General features: G+C 34.7%; 1 protein-coding gene across 6 annotated transcripts in view; it reads right to left on the bottom strand.

Moving 5' to 3' along the window:
• The window catches only part of LOC113509436 (receptor-type tyrosine-protein phosphatase zeta-like), a 107623-nt gene that overhangs the window by 34405 nt on the left and 54401 nt on the right, over window positions 1-18817 (bottom strand). For 3 of the 6 annotated variants that reach the window (XM_052896261.1, XM_052896258.1, XM_052896259.1), the window contains 2 exons: window positions 18008-18041; window positions 11836-11893 (listed from right to left, as the gene is read on the bottom strand). The gene's annotated coding sequence lies outside the window, so the exon portion shown is untranslated. The remainder of the gene's footprint in view (window positions 1-11835; window positions 11894-18007; window positions 18042-18817) is intronic. The other 3 variants (XM_052896260.1, XM_052896256.1, XM_052896257.1) reach the window with 1 other exon arrangement.

Below are 18817 nucleotides of genomic sequence, written 5' to 3' on the forward strand. Positions count from 1 at the left end.
CAATAAAGAATATATAAAATTGAAAGATTGTATCAAATCCATACTTTACTCGCTAAAACTCGGCCAACGTTACTCATTAAAAGCCTAATTACCACTGTCTACATGAAATACTGTTATATAGCAATCCATACAAACATTAACTAACTAAGTAAGAACAAGAGCATATAATAACCTGCGTCAACAAACACCGTTACTCTGTATACGGTACACTATGAAAATTAGGTCAGATTGACCCTAAGTATAGTCTTTTTTTTTTAATACCCCGGATAATTATTTACAGTTTTTTTTATATTTTATTATATTTTTACATCTTATGTACTATTACTTTCTACATTTAATTTATTTATTTATTGGAAAACCAACAGCTTCAAATTTATAGCTTAAAACAATAACAGCTTATCCATATAAAAGCCAATAACAGGTTTTCACTGACTTAGCGATATAAAGTCGTGGCTAGATAAACTATTATTTGTATTATGTATTACTAGCGGCCGGTCCCGGCGTCGCACGGGTGGACATTTTTACATTTTAAAAAGTGGCCAATAAGGCTGCACACGCGACGGAAGCATAAATATGGAGTAACTTCTCCTATTTTCTCAACATTTCCCTTCACTGCTCTGCTCCTATTGATCGTAGCGTGATGAAAAGTATACTATTACCTGCTAAGGAGTATGAAGAATAATTGTACCAAGTTGCGTTAAAATCCGTCGAGTAGTTTCTGTTTCTATAACGAACATACAGACAAACAGACAGACAAAAACTTTACTGATTGCATTTTTGGCATCAGTATCGATCACTAATCACCGCCTGATAGTTATTTTGTAAATATATTTTATGTACAGAATTGATCTCTCTACAGATTTATTATAAGTATAGATTACAACCTTAATACGGCCTATATATTCTAACTACAGTCTAGTCTTCTATTTAGTATATTATCTTGGCTTGGGTGCTTATTCTATATTTTATTTACATATAATTTACGACCAGTTTTCCTATTTCTACTCATTTTTTTAACCTATATTTACCAGAGGGAGACTGTACAAAAGTCGATCGCTTGAGTACCTCTGTCCCATTCGTGTTTCAACCGTGAAGCAGTTGTGTTTGCATGGCTGTGTTTCGGTTTGAAGGGTGGGATATGGCGTGAATTTACTGGGTACAGAGGAATAACACCTGAGTCCTCAGGAATGGCAACGCATGGGGGGTATCATGGGCGAAACAGTACTCTGTTATGTCCATGGTACTGCTCATGTCTATAGGCGACAGTTACCACTTTCTATCAGGTGAGCCGTCAGCTTGTTTGCCATTCTAAGTTGTATAAAAAAACATATACTTACTCCTATTATACGACTTCAATATAGTCCTACTTGCCCCTAAGTATAGTATAACTTGATACAGTGGAAACATAACTTTAAAGATATTCATACCAAAGCTCAAAGAAGTGTAGCAACGTCAGAATTTGGAGGGAGGGGGGATCCAATAATGTGGATCCAGGAATGGCAACACATGAAGGGTATCATGAGCGAAACAGTACACTCTGTTTTGTCTATGGTACTGTTAATATCTATAGATGACGGTTACCACTTTCCATTAGATGGGTCGTAAAGTTTGTTTGCTACTTTATATTGTGAAAAATCATACACACAAATTAAAAGATCCAATAAAAGACTGTCAATCCTATTCATCCATATTTCTTTCTAATACACATACATACATATAATACATTATTTAATATTATAATTAAAAAAAAGAAACAAAAATTTCATCTAGACGTCTTTCTGTGACATTTTGCTGCGATCATTTTCAAGGCGATCTCTTTTACTGTCGTCACAACCTGTTTACAAGATTTTTACGGAGATTTAATAATTCTTACCTAAGTTTCAAAATAATATCTTTATATCTGATAGCATTATGCATGTGTTTCTTAGCCTAACAGCCAGTATAAAAATATACTTTTGTCTCTGATAAATTATGCTAACGTCTATGGTAAAAAAAATCTGATATTGTTGAATTGAGCGATTACAGTTGTCACAATTTAATAAATAAATAAGTAATTAACAATTATACGACGAACTTTTAAATAACATGTAAATACTATAATGAATGTTTAGGACCCACAACACAAGCTTTATTTAGTTTGTACACAAGAATAAAGGTTGAGGTTTGAATCCAGATGATATTTTGTGATATACCAAAACATAACCATACTAGTAAGAGGGGAAAGGGATTGTTAGTAATGGAGACTGAGAATCCCATTGCTAGCAATATACCCAACCAGGTCGACCTCCTCGTGTTCTCCCTGGAAACTATCATGGTTAATTCCTGATGAATTCATCATGATGGGCTAACTGGCCTGTTTTCATCCTCATCTATCACCCTTCACTGGTGCTCCGCCAGCGTATCCCGTTAGCGCAGGCGGGGTTACCATACCATTTTCACCCATAAAAAAAACAATACTAGTAAAGTTATTCCCCCAAACTATAAATACGTATATATCTCTACTCCTTTTTCTCTTAAAAAAAAAGCAAAAAATCTTTCACAGACACGACAATACGAATACAACATGATATGTCCATAACAAGACTAATAGTTCTGCAGTGTTCGATATTTGAATTTCTAATCACGAACCCAATTTGTACATAAAAAGTTTGTAATGTCCAATGCTGTTTTTTATATGGCAACTTTTGTTTCTCGTACAAATATTAGTGCATAAACAGCAATGTATAGAAATGAAGTCGATAGTGTTGCAATAAAAAAGTTAAATGGTAAAGACATGCTGTCGAGTTCGTGACAATATGCGCGTGCGCTCCGCCTGTGTAGTAGAGATGTTGTGTTTATCGATGTTTTAGTTTCTTTTATTTAAATTAATCCATTATCAGAATTACATGAATTCTGTGTTGTTCAATATTTATGTATACATAATTTTTTTTTTATTCGCCTTCTTTCGTCTCTGCCAATGTAATTAAATTTTTTTATTTTTGGTTCATACAAAAAGACTAACAGCAATCGTAATAAAATCACTATGAAAACAACGTGAAATCAAACATTAATAATATCATTTTTGTATCACATAAAAAATACAATCGAGTTGAGAGACCTTTCTCACTTAAGAGCCCGCAAATCAACTGTGACCAGTGGAAAATGAATGATTAAAATGATGACGATTGACGAAATATGTCATGTCACTGTCGATATCGATAACTTACACTATTAACACATCACTATTTGAATATTATTACATCAGCATAGAGCGTGTCGGGTGCGCGACTCTCGAATCTTAACAAGCGACTTAACTTTAGTTAGCATGAATGCTATGCACTATTAGGGCATAAACATATTACTAACTCTATAAAGGGAGAAGGAGACTTTGTACAAAAGTCTATTGCTTGGGTGCCTCTATCCCATTCGTGTTTCAACCGTAAAGCAGTTGTCTGCATAGCTGTGTTTCGGTTTGAAGGGTTTTTTTTAATGGATGTTAATGGAATGGTTACCCCGCCTGCGCTTTCGGTATACGCTGACGGAGTAACAGGGAAGCATGATAGGTGAGGATAAAAAGGCAGGTCAGTTAGCCCATCAAGACGAATACACTTGGAATTCAGCACGATGGTTTCCAGGGGGGACCACGGGGAGGTCGACCTGGTTGGATATATTGCTAGCAAATGGAGCTTTTAGTCTCCATTACTAACAATACATTCCCCCCGGTTTGAAGGGTGGGATATGGCGTAAATTTACAGGGTACAGAGGAATAACACCTGAGTCCTCAGGAATGGCAACGCATGGGGGGTATCATGGACAAAACAGTATACTCTGTTATGTCCATGCTACTGCTCATGTCTATAGGCGACGGTTACCACTTTCCATCAGGTGGGCCGTCAGCTTGTTTGCCATTCTAAGTAGATTAAAAAAACAAAGGACAGATTCAATACTCTACACCAGGGGTGGCCGACTTGACTAGACCCAAGATCTACTGTTTACTGACGAAACCCTGTGCGTACTGCCAAATATATACTTTTCAAAATCTCAAATGAAACAACATAGTTCAGTACACAATAATGTAGTATTGTAGTTTTTTTTTTTTTTTTTATTTTGTTAAGAGGGAAAAATTATTCTTAGTAACTATTTATTTTATTTATTTATTTATTTCTTATTGCATTCCATAATATAATTAGTAGATAACATTTCAATTATGGACCCTGTTATGTGCACAGCGATTACGAGAGAGGAGGACAACACTTCTTTCGCTTTAGAAATAGTCTGAGGATCTGTTACAATATTATCCAGTCATTGAAATTGTATCACGATAGCTACGTATTTTCTTATTATTATTATTATTCATTATTTAAGTATTGGTGTGTATGTATTCATATCGTAATTGTTATTAGTATTATATAGTTATTTAATATATTCTGTAGTTTATATTTATTCATATTCATATTTTCAAATTAATTAATAAAAAGTTTAATAATAAAATTTCAGCAATGTCAGTTCTAGCTATGTCTTAAATCATTATTAATTCATAATTAATTATTTATATATAAATTACAAGATAAATTCTGCTTGTCATTTATTTATATTAGTGTGAGCATTGCGTCTAAGCGTCTGCTAGGTTAACAAAATATTATATTTTTTGCCTTGCTAAGTTCGACTGGACTAGTAGTCACGATCGACCGGTCAATCACAATCGACCGGTTTTTTTTTTTTAATGAATGATAATGGAATGGTAACCCCGCCTGCGCTAACGGTATACGCTGGCGGGGCACCAGTGATAGATGATAGGTGAGGATGAAAAGGCAGGTCAGTTAGCCCATCGTGATGAATACACTTGGAATTCGGCATAGATAGTTTCCAGGGGAGACCACGGGGAGGTCGACCTGTTAGGATATATTATTAGCAATGGAACTGATAATCCGCATTACTAACAATCCCTTCTCCCCCAACAATCGACCGGTTGTCCACCCCCTGGTCTACACCATTTAAGATAGTGAACAATTTGGACCTCTCGCTTCCTGCGCATTCATCGATCTTTTCATACACGCTCTCCGGTTACGGGTACTTTTAATTTGGCCCTTTTTCAGCCCTTTGTTTATTTGGTCGACACATAATATATCCATCTAGAGCGGCTCCTCCCAACATCTCTTTTAAATCGTGTTCAATAAAAATAGATACAGTTTTGTTTGAGAAATCAGTTCAGGGTACGAGAGGGCTGATATACGTATATCAAGTAAACAAGGTAAAAGCCTTTAAAATACTAATAAAAAAAAATCTCTCTCGTTATTTTTCTATCACCCGTCCTCTTCAAGTGGCCAAACCAATGCAATATTCCCTTTTTGATACTGCGTTAATACAAACAATAAATGCAGTTGAATTTAATGTTTATTTTTTGAAGTCGGTTAAAAACGGCAACTAATCCAAGCCACATACACATGCATCACAACTGCGATGCCCTTATACAATTAATGGGAGTAGACGGCCCAGTGTAACCAAGTCAAGGTCTTAGAAATCTCGCGGCGATCTCGCAGACTTGAGTACTTATCTGACAATTGAATGGGATATATCTATGTTGATGTAGCTTCAAAGAGATCATTCGTGTTTTTTAACCCTTTTTGAAAGGTTATTTTGTTTTTTTTTTTTTGTATATACTTTTTTGTTGTTATATATAGTTTTTGTATATATTCATATTATAAAACAAAGTCGCTGTCGCTGTCTGTCCGTCCCTATGTATACTTAAATCTTTAAAACTACGCAACAGATTTTGATGCGGCTTTTTTAATAGATAGAGTGATTCAAGAGGAAGGTTTATATGTATAATACATGCATAATACACAAGCTCTTTTGAATCATCATCTTTCAACCGACTTCAAAGAAGGAGGAACTCAACTCGGTTGTGTTTTCTTTTATGTTTATTACCTCATAACTCCGGTTAGCAATATATCCTATATTGCTAGCAATGGGTTTTTTTTAATGGGTGATAATGGAATGATAACCCCGCCTGCGCTATGGGAATACACCGGCGGGGCACCAGTGAGGGATGATAGGTGAGAATGAAGCAGGTCAATTAGCCCATCATGACGAATTCCACTAGAATTAGCCACGATGGTTTCCAGGGGGAACCACTATTGTGTATTGCTAGTAATGGAGAAATTAGACCCCATTACTAACAATCTATTCCCCCCCCCCCCCCCAATATATAGATATTACTATATATTACCCCACAGTTATTACCTCTACAGTTTCTAGAGTTGAATAACTTTTTATTTTATTTTTTTATTTTATTTTATACAAAAATCCACAGCTCTTAAAAACACAATGTACATGTTAAGTCTCTTATGAATACAGCCAATAACGGATTTTATTTATACAAACAAAAATTATGATTCCAAAGCGAAGCAGACAAGTTAGAGTGGGTGTATGCAAGTAATATAAGTGCATGTATGAAAGAAGCCATGTATAATAATGAGTGTCCATAAAGTCAGGTTAATTGATATATAAAATAATTAAAATCCATGTTGCTAAAATTCAGATATTGATACTTTTTGACTATTCTATTTCAATAGAACTATTACAATGACTTAATGGATGAGTCAAGATTAACGTTCCACTAGGGCAGACACTAGCATTGAACAAGACAGATCTCGCTTTTATCCCGTTGTAAAGTGTAATTTTACAGTCGTGCACATGTAACACAACTGTAAATGACAACAAATTGCCCATGAAAATTAATATGGCGACGTAACGTAACAAACGTACCCTAAAATGTATTTTTTTTTATAAATGATAAGGAAATAGTAACCCCACCCGCGCTATCGGTATACACCGGCGGGGCACCAGTGAAGGATGACAAGTGAAGATGAAACAGGTCAGTTAGCCCATCGTGATGAATTCAATGAGAATTGTTCACGATGGTTCCCAGGGGGAACCACGTGGAGGTTGACCTGATAGGTATGACCTGATATTGCTAGCAATGGGGCTGTCAAACTCCATTGCTAACAATCCCTTCCCCCCCCATAAAATGTATATTGCCGTGTGGTCCCGGCATAGAATAGGCTCCCTATTCCTTTACTGTGGGTGTTGTAAGGGAATTACATAATGCATTTTGGGTTTTTTTTTTAATGGATGATAATGGAATGATGACCCCGCCTGCGCTATCGGTATACACTAGTGGGGCACCAGTGAGAGATGATTGGTGAAGATGAATAAGCAGGTCAGTTAGCCCATCGTGACGAATTCATCGATAAATTAGTTACGATAGTTTCCAGGGGAAACCGTGTGGAGGTCGACCTGGTAGGGTATATTGATAGCAATGAGGACAAAAATCCCTTCCCCCTCCCCCCCCCCCCGCAATTTGGGGGTTGGGGTGTATTGTGAAACATTACGATACGTAACAGGGGCAAGAGTGGTGTTATGGGTATATTAATATAAAAAGTGGGGTTCGAACAGCGCGTTACATGACTTTTTTTTTTTAATGGTTGCCAACTTGAAAAATTTTAAGTTGGCAACCCTTTTCGCTTATATTTTACGTTGAATCCCTCGACTGTTTTGTACGCCATTTTTATTCGTTGTCAGTATTCGTTAGTGTTGTGACTTTTAAATAAAATTGGCCACAATTAGTACCGAAAAAGTCGATACGGCGCGATACATAAGGACAGAGAAGCAGTCTCAAAAATCTTCAAAATTTGATAGAACATTGAAATTAAGAGGCGACTATGGGAATGCTCTGAAATGAAAAGGATGGCTCTTTTTGTTTTTTTTTTTTTGTTGATTTTTCGTTTTTGTTTTTCATTCTTTTATCTCTTTTACTGTGTATATCTGTATTATGTATATGTTTGTATTGTTATTTGTGTGCAACAAGCTGACGCTTGTTTAACTTAGAATGGTCTATGTTGTATAAAAAAAAATTAAATAAATAAAATAAAATTTCATAGTGATTACTCAAATAAACAAACAAACTCACTTTCACATTTATAATATTAGTAAGAATAGTTTGCGATACGATTTGCTTCACGAATAGATGGGAATGGAATGATGAATGATGACGATGACGATGACGATGATGAAGCTTTTGTAATTTAAATGTAATAAAACTGTTCACAATTTCCATCAAATAAATTGCTCACGTATTGTGATTGGTGCATGCATAGATTAAACAAAAAATACTTATTTTGTTTATTAAATCTATGCTTTATACTTTATGCTGTAAGCTTCCCTCAAATATAATAAATAAATAAATAAATTTAATTTATTTTTCTATGTTACAAGCATATTCACAATCGTTTACTACCGTGTTAATAACCTGTTCATTTCTGGAAACCATCGTGAACAATTCTTATTGAATTCGTCACGATGGGCTAACTGACCTACTTCATCCTCACCTATCATCCTTCACTGGTGCCCCGCCGATGTATACCGATAGTGCGGGTGGGGTTACCATTTCATTATCATCCATAAAAAAAAACATGTCCAAATATCTTTTTTTTTTCATTCAGTTCAAAGGCTGCCGCTGGCTAAGAATGTTTACGCAAACATGACGCACGCAGGTAATAATGGCGTTCTGTAACTGAACGGACATACTAATAAACATGTTTGTATTCTCCAGAGATCGAATCCATGACCGGTAGAAGGTTAGGCGGTATGTTAAACCGCTACGCCCACAGATAATGCACTATTACTAATCTAGTGCACTTTCAAGGTCGTAGTCAAATATCTAAATTCAGTAAACTAAAAAGTGAAGCATAGATAATTCTGTTTATAAAGCAACATTTACTAAAAAAAAAACAACTATGTAAATCGATTAAATTCGACTAGGCAAGAAAAGCCCCTAATAAAATAAATGAAATTAAAAATCGAACAGCTCCCGCTGTGAGATTTATTTGGTTCTACTCATAATGTTGGCAACACTTATATTTTATAGACAACAATTTTGCATTTTAATCACTAACGCCACGCAATAAAGCTCTGTTTACTTTGATATCAATTTCATACTCGTCTAATTCGCGTGAGCAATTATGCATAAAGATTGCCAACAATAATTAAAGCAATAGTTTCAAAAACTAAATACGATAAGGTACCTATCGATTAGTGAGAAAAAATATAATTTATAAAAATTAAATTTAAATGAATTACAGTTTTTTTTATGCAACTCGAATTGGCTAACAAGCTGACGGCCCACATAATGGAAAATAACCGTCGCCTATATTATTGGGGGGAAAGGGATTGTTAGTAATGGAGACTGAGAATCCCATTGCTAGCAATATACCCAACCAGGTCGACCTCCTCGCGGTTCTCCCTGGAAACTATCATGGTTAATTTCTGATGAATTCATCATGATGGGCTAACTGGCCTGTTTTCATTCTCATCTATCACCCTTCACTGGTGCTCCGCCAGCGTATCCCGTTAGCGCAGGCGGGGTTACCATACCATTTTCACCCATCAAAGAAAACTGAAATGATAACAATGATGATGATTAAATAAATTTTAAATCACTCCGTTCAGGATCAATAGATACACTTTTACACTTCATTAAGTAACAAGCATCTAATCTCACAGTAAGCTAGTACATCATAAACACGAGTGGAACAGACGTCTGTCGTCTACATGGGTACGTACCTTTCTTAAAAGTCTCTAATTTTCATCATCTTCATATAAGCTTATAATTGTCCACTGCTGAACATAAGCCTCTCCCTAGAAGGGTTTTGCCAGTAGTTGCCACGCTTGGCAGGCGGATTGGCAACCGCAGTTAGGCTTTAGAGATCTTTTAAGAGGAACACTACTACCCATCCCTCGCTCTCCCTTAATCGTCTCTTACGACACCCATGGAAAAGGAAGGGGTCGGCCTATTCTATGCCGGGACCACACAGGAGATTTTTTTACTTATTTTAACAATTCTTAATTATTTTAACATATTTTAAGAAATTTAAAATGTATTCATACAAATTATAAGAGATTGTAAAAGGCATTATTTCTTGATAAAAATTACATAATCGTTCCGCTAGTTACATTTAATGGTCAGTTCTTAATCGAAATATTCATAATTGAAATGTGATGCTCTCAATCTTTGCTTTCGTACTTTGGTTATGGTCACATAATAATTTATCTTTCGGTAGCATTTCACGTTATTTAATATAGCAATTTAATATTATTAGCCTCCCCATTTTTTATTTAGTTAAAATACATTTGTATTAATCAATTAATTAAAAATTAGTTAATAGTAACCTTTTTTTTATGAACAATGAAGCAATTTGGCGGGAATTGTCTATGACTGATATCGTCGTAATACTTATGACGACTGGCCACAAGGTTCATTCATGACGCATAGTTCAATCGGCGCCATCTTTCACGCTCTGCTAATCCCAAATTACGATATCATTTTCACTTTTATTCCATCAAATGTATGAACGTGTAGCGAAAGTAAAAAAATATTTGCAATTCATCTTGGAATTGTATTAAACAGTAGTGTGTGGTAATGTAGTGCTCGTCATTGTGGTACTTTCATTCGTTAATTAATTAGAAGGGTGTTATATGTATTTTTTTTTTGTTATTATCATAAATATATTAATGCTAAAACAATCATCACATCATTAAATACTTCCAATCAATCTGTCAAATCATGCTCCTGTCTCGAGGTTAATCAATACGTACAATTCCTGTAACGAGTCCCTCAATCTTGATATATTTCACGACTCTCCCAAGTCATTCAAAAATATTCAATTCAATTCAAATAATTTATTGCACGAATATGGGTACATACATTAGATGAAAATAATAATTATATGTCCATTATTCCACATTCTACCATATCGGCGTGTACAATATAAAATTAAAGTAATAATAACTTATAACAATAAAAACAATGTCAATAATAATAATAAAATGTAAAAAGTGTCAATAAAAATAACTAAATTGCATGTCTAATATTTATCATTAAATAATAAAATCATAAAAGAATAAAATTCTAAAAGTTCTCTAATAATGTTACCATAATTTTTCCACAACTAATAATTTTAATTCTGTGTGCACTGTTTTAATAATTCTATATTTTAAATATTCTTATGTTATCACCTGGATGGTTTTTTTTTTGTTGTTTTGTTGATGTCAGTTTTGTTCATATGTAATCGATGACTAAAGAAAATGTTGTGTACATCTGTAATTGGTGTGAATGCAAGATGCAAGCCCCGTATATTAATTAAAATCAATGTCTGTATTTACACTGTTGATGTACCTTTTAAAAATAAATAAATCTGTTTTGTTTATTAATGCACCCTGTTATATTCATATCTGTTGACGGTAATTTGATGTCAATACGCCCACTTGTTGATTAGAGTCAGCAAAAAAAATCTTTATCAATTATAAATTATAATAAACATCATAGGTGTAGGTAATAAAATATACATAAACGACTGAATATCGGAAAATAAAATAGTTGAAAGAAAAAATTTAAGTAAAAAGTAAAGAACAATAATAATATAGCGAAATATAATATAATATATTCATAAAATATATATATATATATATATATATATATATATATATATATATATATATATATTGATATCACAATCTTGCAAAAACAAGTAGCCATTCACACATCAACCATACTCAGCAAAGTATTAGAAGATACTGTATTCATACATAATACACAAAATCATCACGCTCAAGACCCACACCGGTCACCAACCAGCCAACAGGCAACTAACACACACACACACACACACACTCAACAAACACACCAGAGCCATCCAACACAATTCATACACCAAACACACAAACACTCACAAATTCAGTATACACTCAAAACAGAAGGCGAGGTAGAAGACGGTAAAAAAAAACGGGCATATGTACCTTTTTTCCTGTGGGTTACAGGACGGGGTATGTTTTTAAGCCGGCATAAGTCGAGAAGCTGAAAACCAAGAATAATATATTCATATAAAACCATTTACAAGTTAAAAAAAGAAATTCCATAGTTAAAAAAAGTTCCATAGTAAAAGTTACTATTATTATATAAATATAACTAAATACTATTTGTATGTTTTTTTATACAACTTAGAATGGCAAACAAGCTTACGGCCCAGCTGATGGAAAGTGGTAACCGTTGCCTATAGACATGAGCAGTACCATGGACATAACAGAGTATACTATTTCGCCCATGATACCCCCATGCGTGGCCATTCCTGAGGACTCGGGTGTTATTCCTCTGTACCCTGTAAATACACTACCATATCCCACCCTTCAAACCGAAACACAGCCATGCAAACACAACTGCTTCACGGTTGAAACACGAATGGGACAGAGGTGCCCAAGCAATCGACTTTTGTAGAAAGTTTCCCTCTGGTGAATTATATATTATTTATAGTTATTTATCTGAATTCCTACATTTTATATTCAGAATATACGAATGGAGAATGGACCACCCCTTTCTTTTCAGTGAATGTCGTGTCATAAGAGACAACTAAGAGAATTTATTGGTCGAAGGATGGGCTGCAGCGTCTCTTTTAAAACATCACCAAAGCCTCACTACTGTTGCCAACCAGCATCCAATGCAAATCCCCCTTATTGGGGAGGCCCATAATCAGCAGTGGACAGGTAATGGCTGATATGGTGTTATACCTATTTAGTCTAAGTTCATAGGACACATCCCACTGGGTGGAAGGGATTGTTAGTAATGTGGACTACCAGTCCCATTGCTAGCAACATGCCCTGTCAGGTCGACCCCCACGTAGTCCCGTCTGGAAACCATCGTGGTTAATTCCAGGTGTATTCATCACGATGGGCTCACTGATCTTCCAGCTGGGTTACCATACTACTATCATGCATTAAAAAAAAGAGCCATCTAGTTCAAACAAAGCAAAGTTTGTAATGAATTAAAAGTGGAAGAAATTTTTAAATGAATGAATGAATGAGTATACTATATGTAGCCATTTCAGTGCATTTTTGCATGTAAAAATGATTATTTTATGTTTATTTTTAATTATGGTAAATTAAGTTTAATTATATGTACATTTTATTTGCTCATTTTTTTTTTCGTTTGTTGTTTATATTGTATTTTTTACATTGCACTGAATAAAATATTTTTCTTTCTTTCTTTCTTTCTTTCTTTACTTTATTTGCATTATACAATATAGGAAATAAGCAAATATTGATTATTTAATTTTTATGCAGCGCAACTTTAAAATATCAATTTTTAAAATTATCATTGATTACAACGTAAGAAATACATTTCCAACTTTGTAACATCTTACGAAAATCATTTGCGAAGCGTATTTTTAATCCGGAACAAAACTTATTTCTAGATTTTATTGGTTAATATCTGACCGGTTTGAATTAACCCCGCAACCATTAAATCAATAATTGGTCTTAGTCTAGTTTCCAGCACTAATTTACTCTTATAAAACGTGGGAAAAAATAAGTAAAAAATATATGAAAAAACTTTTTTTTTTTACAACACAGGGGGCAAACGAGCATGCGGCTCACTGGTGGTAAAAGACTACCGCCGCCCATGATCACCCACAACACTAACGGCATTGCAGGTGTGCTACCGGTCTTTTAAAAAGGACTATGCTCTCGTTATGTTGGGTTGTTGACTAGGTTATGTTGTCGTATCGGTTCGGAAATACTGCTGCTGGAAGTTGAAACCAAAGAGTGATTGTGCGTGGAAGAAAGTGCCTTGAAAAACGCACAGTGGAGGACCGCCACTCGTCCAGATGGTTCGGATGAAATTGATGAAAATAAAAAAACTGCACATCTTAAAACTATATTTAATCATTTTAAGGATAAAATCATAGGCATATTTATAATTATACTTAACTAGTTAACTAGACTCATGTTATTTTGTCAAAACAGGGAACAATTTTTATGTGATGGGAATGAAAAGTAAAAATGGGAAAGTTACATTTTTCTGGACAATTTTTCAAAAAAAAATCTCTCCTAAGGACATTTTGTGCAATTCAACGAACATTCGAAAAAAACATTTGCTGAATAGGTCCAACCTTTCTCGAGTTTGATGCTGCTAAACATCGTCACATTTAGTGATTAATGTTTAATTATTTAGATTAACTACTCGCCCCGGTTTTGTAAGGATATACGAATACAAATGAGACCAAATCTTTCCTGTTTTTTTTTTTATCTTCTTTTTTTTTATACAACTTATAATGGCAAACAAGCTGACGGCCCACCTGATGGAAAGTGGTAACCGTCACCTATAGACATGAGCAGTACCATGGACATAACAGAGTATATTGTTTCGCCCATGATACCCACCGTGCGTTGCCAATTCTGAGGACTCAGGTGTTATTCCTCTGTACCCTGTAAATTCACGCCATATCCCAACCTTCAAGCCGAAACACAGCCATGCAAACACAATTGCTTCACGGTTGAAACATGAATGGGAATTGAGGTATCCAAGCAAACGACTTTTGTACAAAGTCTCCCTCTGGTAAATCTCACTCAAATGGTGACATTTTAACTCATATTTTTCTCTTTGACATACAATTTTTTACACATTCCCTCTCATACAAACCTAGTCCTTTACAAAGACAATGAAAAATAATTAGCCAAATATATGCAACCGTTCTAAAATGGTAGACTTACATTTGGCAATTGATTTTTATTTATATTGAGTTGGTACAAGCGTCTATTTGATATCAAATCTGGGCCTAGGATATTGGCCCCATTACACAAACACCTCTAGTCGCTTACAAGTAAGAGTGAGACAAACTACATGGGGAAAGTGGTATAAGCCACGTATAAAAGGAGTACTGACAAAACTAATAAGGAAGCGGACGACCATTTAGGACGACTCTTGCGCAATGAATTACATACTCGTACATCGTTCCAGCACATTGGGATTTTTCAATGACACCACGTGGAAACTTAATAAATGGTAGATTTTTTGTATACAACTTAGAATAACAAACAAGCTGACGGCCCACCTGATGGAAAGTGGTAACCGTCGCCTATAGACATGAGCAGTACCATGGACATAACAGAGTATACTGTTTCGTCCATGATACCCCCATGCATTGCCATTCCTGAAGACTCAGATGTTATTCCTCTGTACCCTGTAAATTCACGCCATATCCCACCCTTCAAACCGAAACACAGCCATGCAAACACAACTGCTTCACGGTAGAAACACGAACGGGATAGTGGTACCCAAGCAATCGACTTTTGTACAAAGTCTCCCTCTATTTTGTTTATTTTATTTATTTATTTATTCTTCATTGACCACATTACAAAAAAATGACTGTTACAAAAGGCGGACTTAATACTATAAAGCATTCTCTCGCAGTAATAGCATTTTCACCCATTAAAAGACACCTCTACAATTGGCAATAGGAAACATTACACAACTATCTTGATACAAGATAAATACCTATATGTTGTATACTCACATAACATATTGCCAAATAAGAGATTCTACAGCCGGTCATTATTCACGTCGGATACAGAGTGCGAGTCGAGAGTAACCTACTTTCGTCGCAGCAAAATATTTACATTTGAAACAAAAACATAGAATACAGATGTCATTCATTTTTTACAAATTAATACATACTACACAATAAATAGAGAATGGATGTTACAGTTACCTAATTTAGATGCAGAATATTTATTTATTTATTTAATAATCAATTATGTTTATTTATTTATTTTACATTTTATTACACCAATATTACAGGACTTGTTGAAGCATTTTCAATAAGTATAGTGTAGTACAAAATGTATGTTATACGGCTTACAATATTTTTATAATTATTATTTTTTAAATTTTACTAAAATTCTCATCTCCCCTCTTAAGGAGAGGAGATGGCAACTAACCCCCGGCAGAAGCAGAGTCCGCCGGGGGTTCAAGGCCCCAGGGAGAGAAACCGGCGTACAATGCGGGCAGAATCTAAGAGCACCGCTTTCTGCATCTTTCCCGGGAGTGAGCCGCCCCGGAATCCCAACAATTTTTATTTTTATTATTTATATTTTATTGTACACAAAAATTACATTATTGTAAACAATCTATACATATAATAAAATCGTAACTGGTCGCTGTCTGTACATGAAAGATATATAAGAAAAACTATCATAGGAGAGCTTTATGAACACAATAGAACTCATAACAATGATTTTGTGCACGCTAATCTCAGAAAGGGCTTCACTGATTTGAATGCGGTTTTCACTAATGCATTGCGGTTTGCTCCACTTAACACTTAGTGTTTATTTTATTTTAACCGGTTCATAAATAAAAAAGTTATATCAATCTAAAGAATCACATAGAAAATATCTATAAAATAGCCGATCAGTTGATTTTTTTTTTCATGTTCGTAGACAAAAAATAAGATCGAAAACAAATTTCGTTTTTTTTTTATCATAGTACTCATTAAGATGGCGCACTTCGTGTTACTTGAAAAAAAAAATTATAAGATCCAAAAATTTGAAACTTCAAGCTTTTGGAGCTCTCCTCTTTTTATCCCAATACGACCATTGTTATCAAAGATACAGCCATCTGAAAAATAGCCGAAAAGTTTGATTTCTTTTTTTGAATCTCCAATTTTTCCCGCTTGTGTATTTATATAACAAAGCAATAGTGTATTTATATAACGAGCCAAACAAAACCGAGTATCAATGATCATTAATAAAGGAAACAAGGTACCGATATCACATACAGCCTGACAGATAAACCTCCACAGGATCCTGCTTGCAAACCATCCTGATTAACAGTGGCGTAACAATAGGGTGGCAGGGCTGGCAAAATGCCACGGGCCCCCGACCCAAAAGGGCCCCGGCTCAAGAGGCTCAAGAGGCAGCGAGCTCAAAATTTTCTTTTTACCTTGTACCTAAGTATTTTACTTTACTTGAAAATAAATTATAGGGCCCAATCAAAAGAATTTGCCACAGGCCCCAAATGGTATAGTTACGCCACCGCTGGTTAATTCATCACGACTGCTTATCCCGACTTTATTTTCACCTACTACTCATTAGAACCCCACCAACGCTGGGGTTACCATTCCATTTTCATCCATTTAAAAAAGCCGAGTGGCCGTGCACCAGCAGCCTCGCGTGGTGTCGCGTCTCGCTCCGGCGATCGCCACGCTTTCTCCAAGATCGCTCCTCTCGACTTGATCACGACATAGGTACCTCCTCTCTGCGATGTACTTACAATCCACTACCATTCGGACAATGATGCTGGAGTCGTGACAACTCATTTAGTGGTAGCTTGACTACAGTTAAAAAAACTACGACTGTTAATTACTCTTTGTTTAAAATTTTACTTGTATTTGCTCAACATATGTTTTCTTACATTTTAATTATTTTATGTACCCCACTTATCTATTTATTTTTTCTTATATCTATCTATTTATTTAAGTATTAGAATTTTTGCCAATAAATTCACTTCTAAACGTCTCTACAAAGTATTTTTTTTTTATGAATGATAATGGAATGATAACCCCGCCTGCGCTAACGGTATACGCTGGCGGGGCACCAGTGAGGGATGATAGGTGAGGATGAAAAATCAGGTCAGTTAGCCCGTCGTGATGAATACACTTGGAATTCAGCACGATGGTTTCCAGGGGGGGACCATTGGGAGGTCGACCTGTTAGGGTATATTATTAGCAATGGGACTGACAATCCGCATTACTAACAATCCCTTCCCCCCGTGAATTTAATGTTAGCATTTTAATGTCGCAAATACGGCGGCAATGGAGTGTAAAGGGCTAAAATAGATATTCGACCGATATGGGTGATATCGAAATGGCTGCTGACCTTTATTCCGCTATCAATATCCAGAGAATTCCAATACATAAATATCGGATCCGTATCCATATTATCTGTGCCTAATATATATATATATATATATCATATAAATCGAGAATAATTAAAGGATTTTATTTTGAATTTTGCCGAAACTGAAAATTTTAAATTATAGGCCGGCACGTACATGTATATGTACCACTATAAAGTATGATGTATCAGTTCGATGATTAATCATTTATACATTTATCTATATTTACGCTATAAATATATTTACCTTTTTCACTTATGACAGTCCTTCACCATACATTCTGAAACAATAAAAAAAAATTACATATATATTTTTGGAGAAAAATCTAAAAAAACATACATTCTGAAACAAAAAAAAAATAAAATTTAACATATATTATTTATTTTTAGAAAAAAATCTAAAAAAAATTGATATTAAACTCTATACGCCTATATAAATACAATATAATTTGTTTACCACAAAATTAACAGATATATCCCCAAAAAGATAAAAAATTTAAATCATTTTCGCTCCGCAAAAAAAAACCAGCTATGAGTAGGTACTTCAATCATAACAAAACACATCGATAAAATGACGAAATTAAATTGCAAAATACGTATTTTGCTTCGCAATAAGCGTTTTTATCTCACAAAAAAAATTACAGCTATTTTATTCATAACAAAATTAATATCGACAAATACACTGATATAAATCCTATCGATTGCAAAAATAATCATTAAAATCGGTTAGGAAATTGTCGAAAATATCGCATAACTTAATATACCTATATAGGAAAAATATGAACGAATTAAGAGCATTTTTTTTAGTTGCTTAAAAATAACTTTTAGCACTAAAGATATTTTGAACTACGCGAGTATGTATGGGGTACTTCCATCAAACCGGCGTGTGTTTGCATGTTATGTAAATACAATTAAACTGGGGTGTAGGCTCAATATATTATATAAGACGTAATACCATAATTTAGTTTTTCTCTTCATCTAAACCTAATATATAAAATTCTCGTGTCGCGGTGTTTGTTACCAAACTCCTCCGAAACGGCTTTACCGATTTTTATGA

The sequence above is a fragment of the Galleria mellonella genome, unplaced genomic scaffold (genome assembly GCF_026898425.1).
Source record: "Galleria mellonella isolate WM207_F2 unplaced genomic scaffold, CSIRO_AGI_GalMel_v1 utg32, whole genome shotgun sequence".
In the NCBI taxonomy this organism is placed as follows: Eukaryota; Metazoa; Arthropoda; class Insecta; order Lepidoptera; family Pyralidae; genus Galleria; species Galleria mellonella.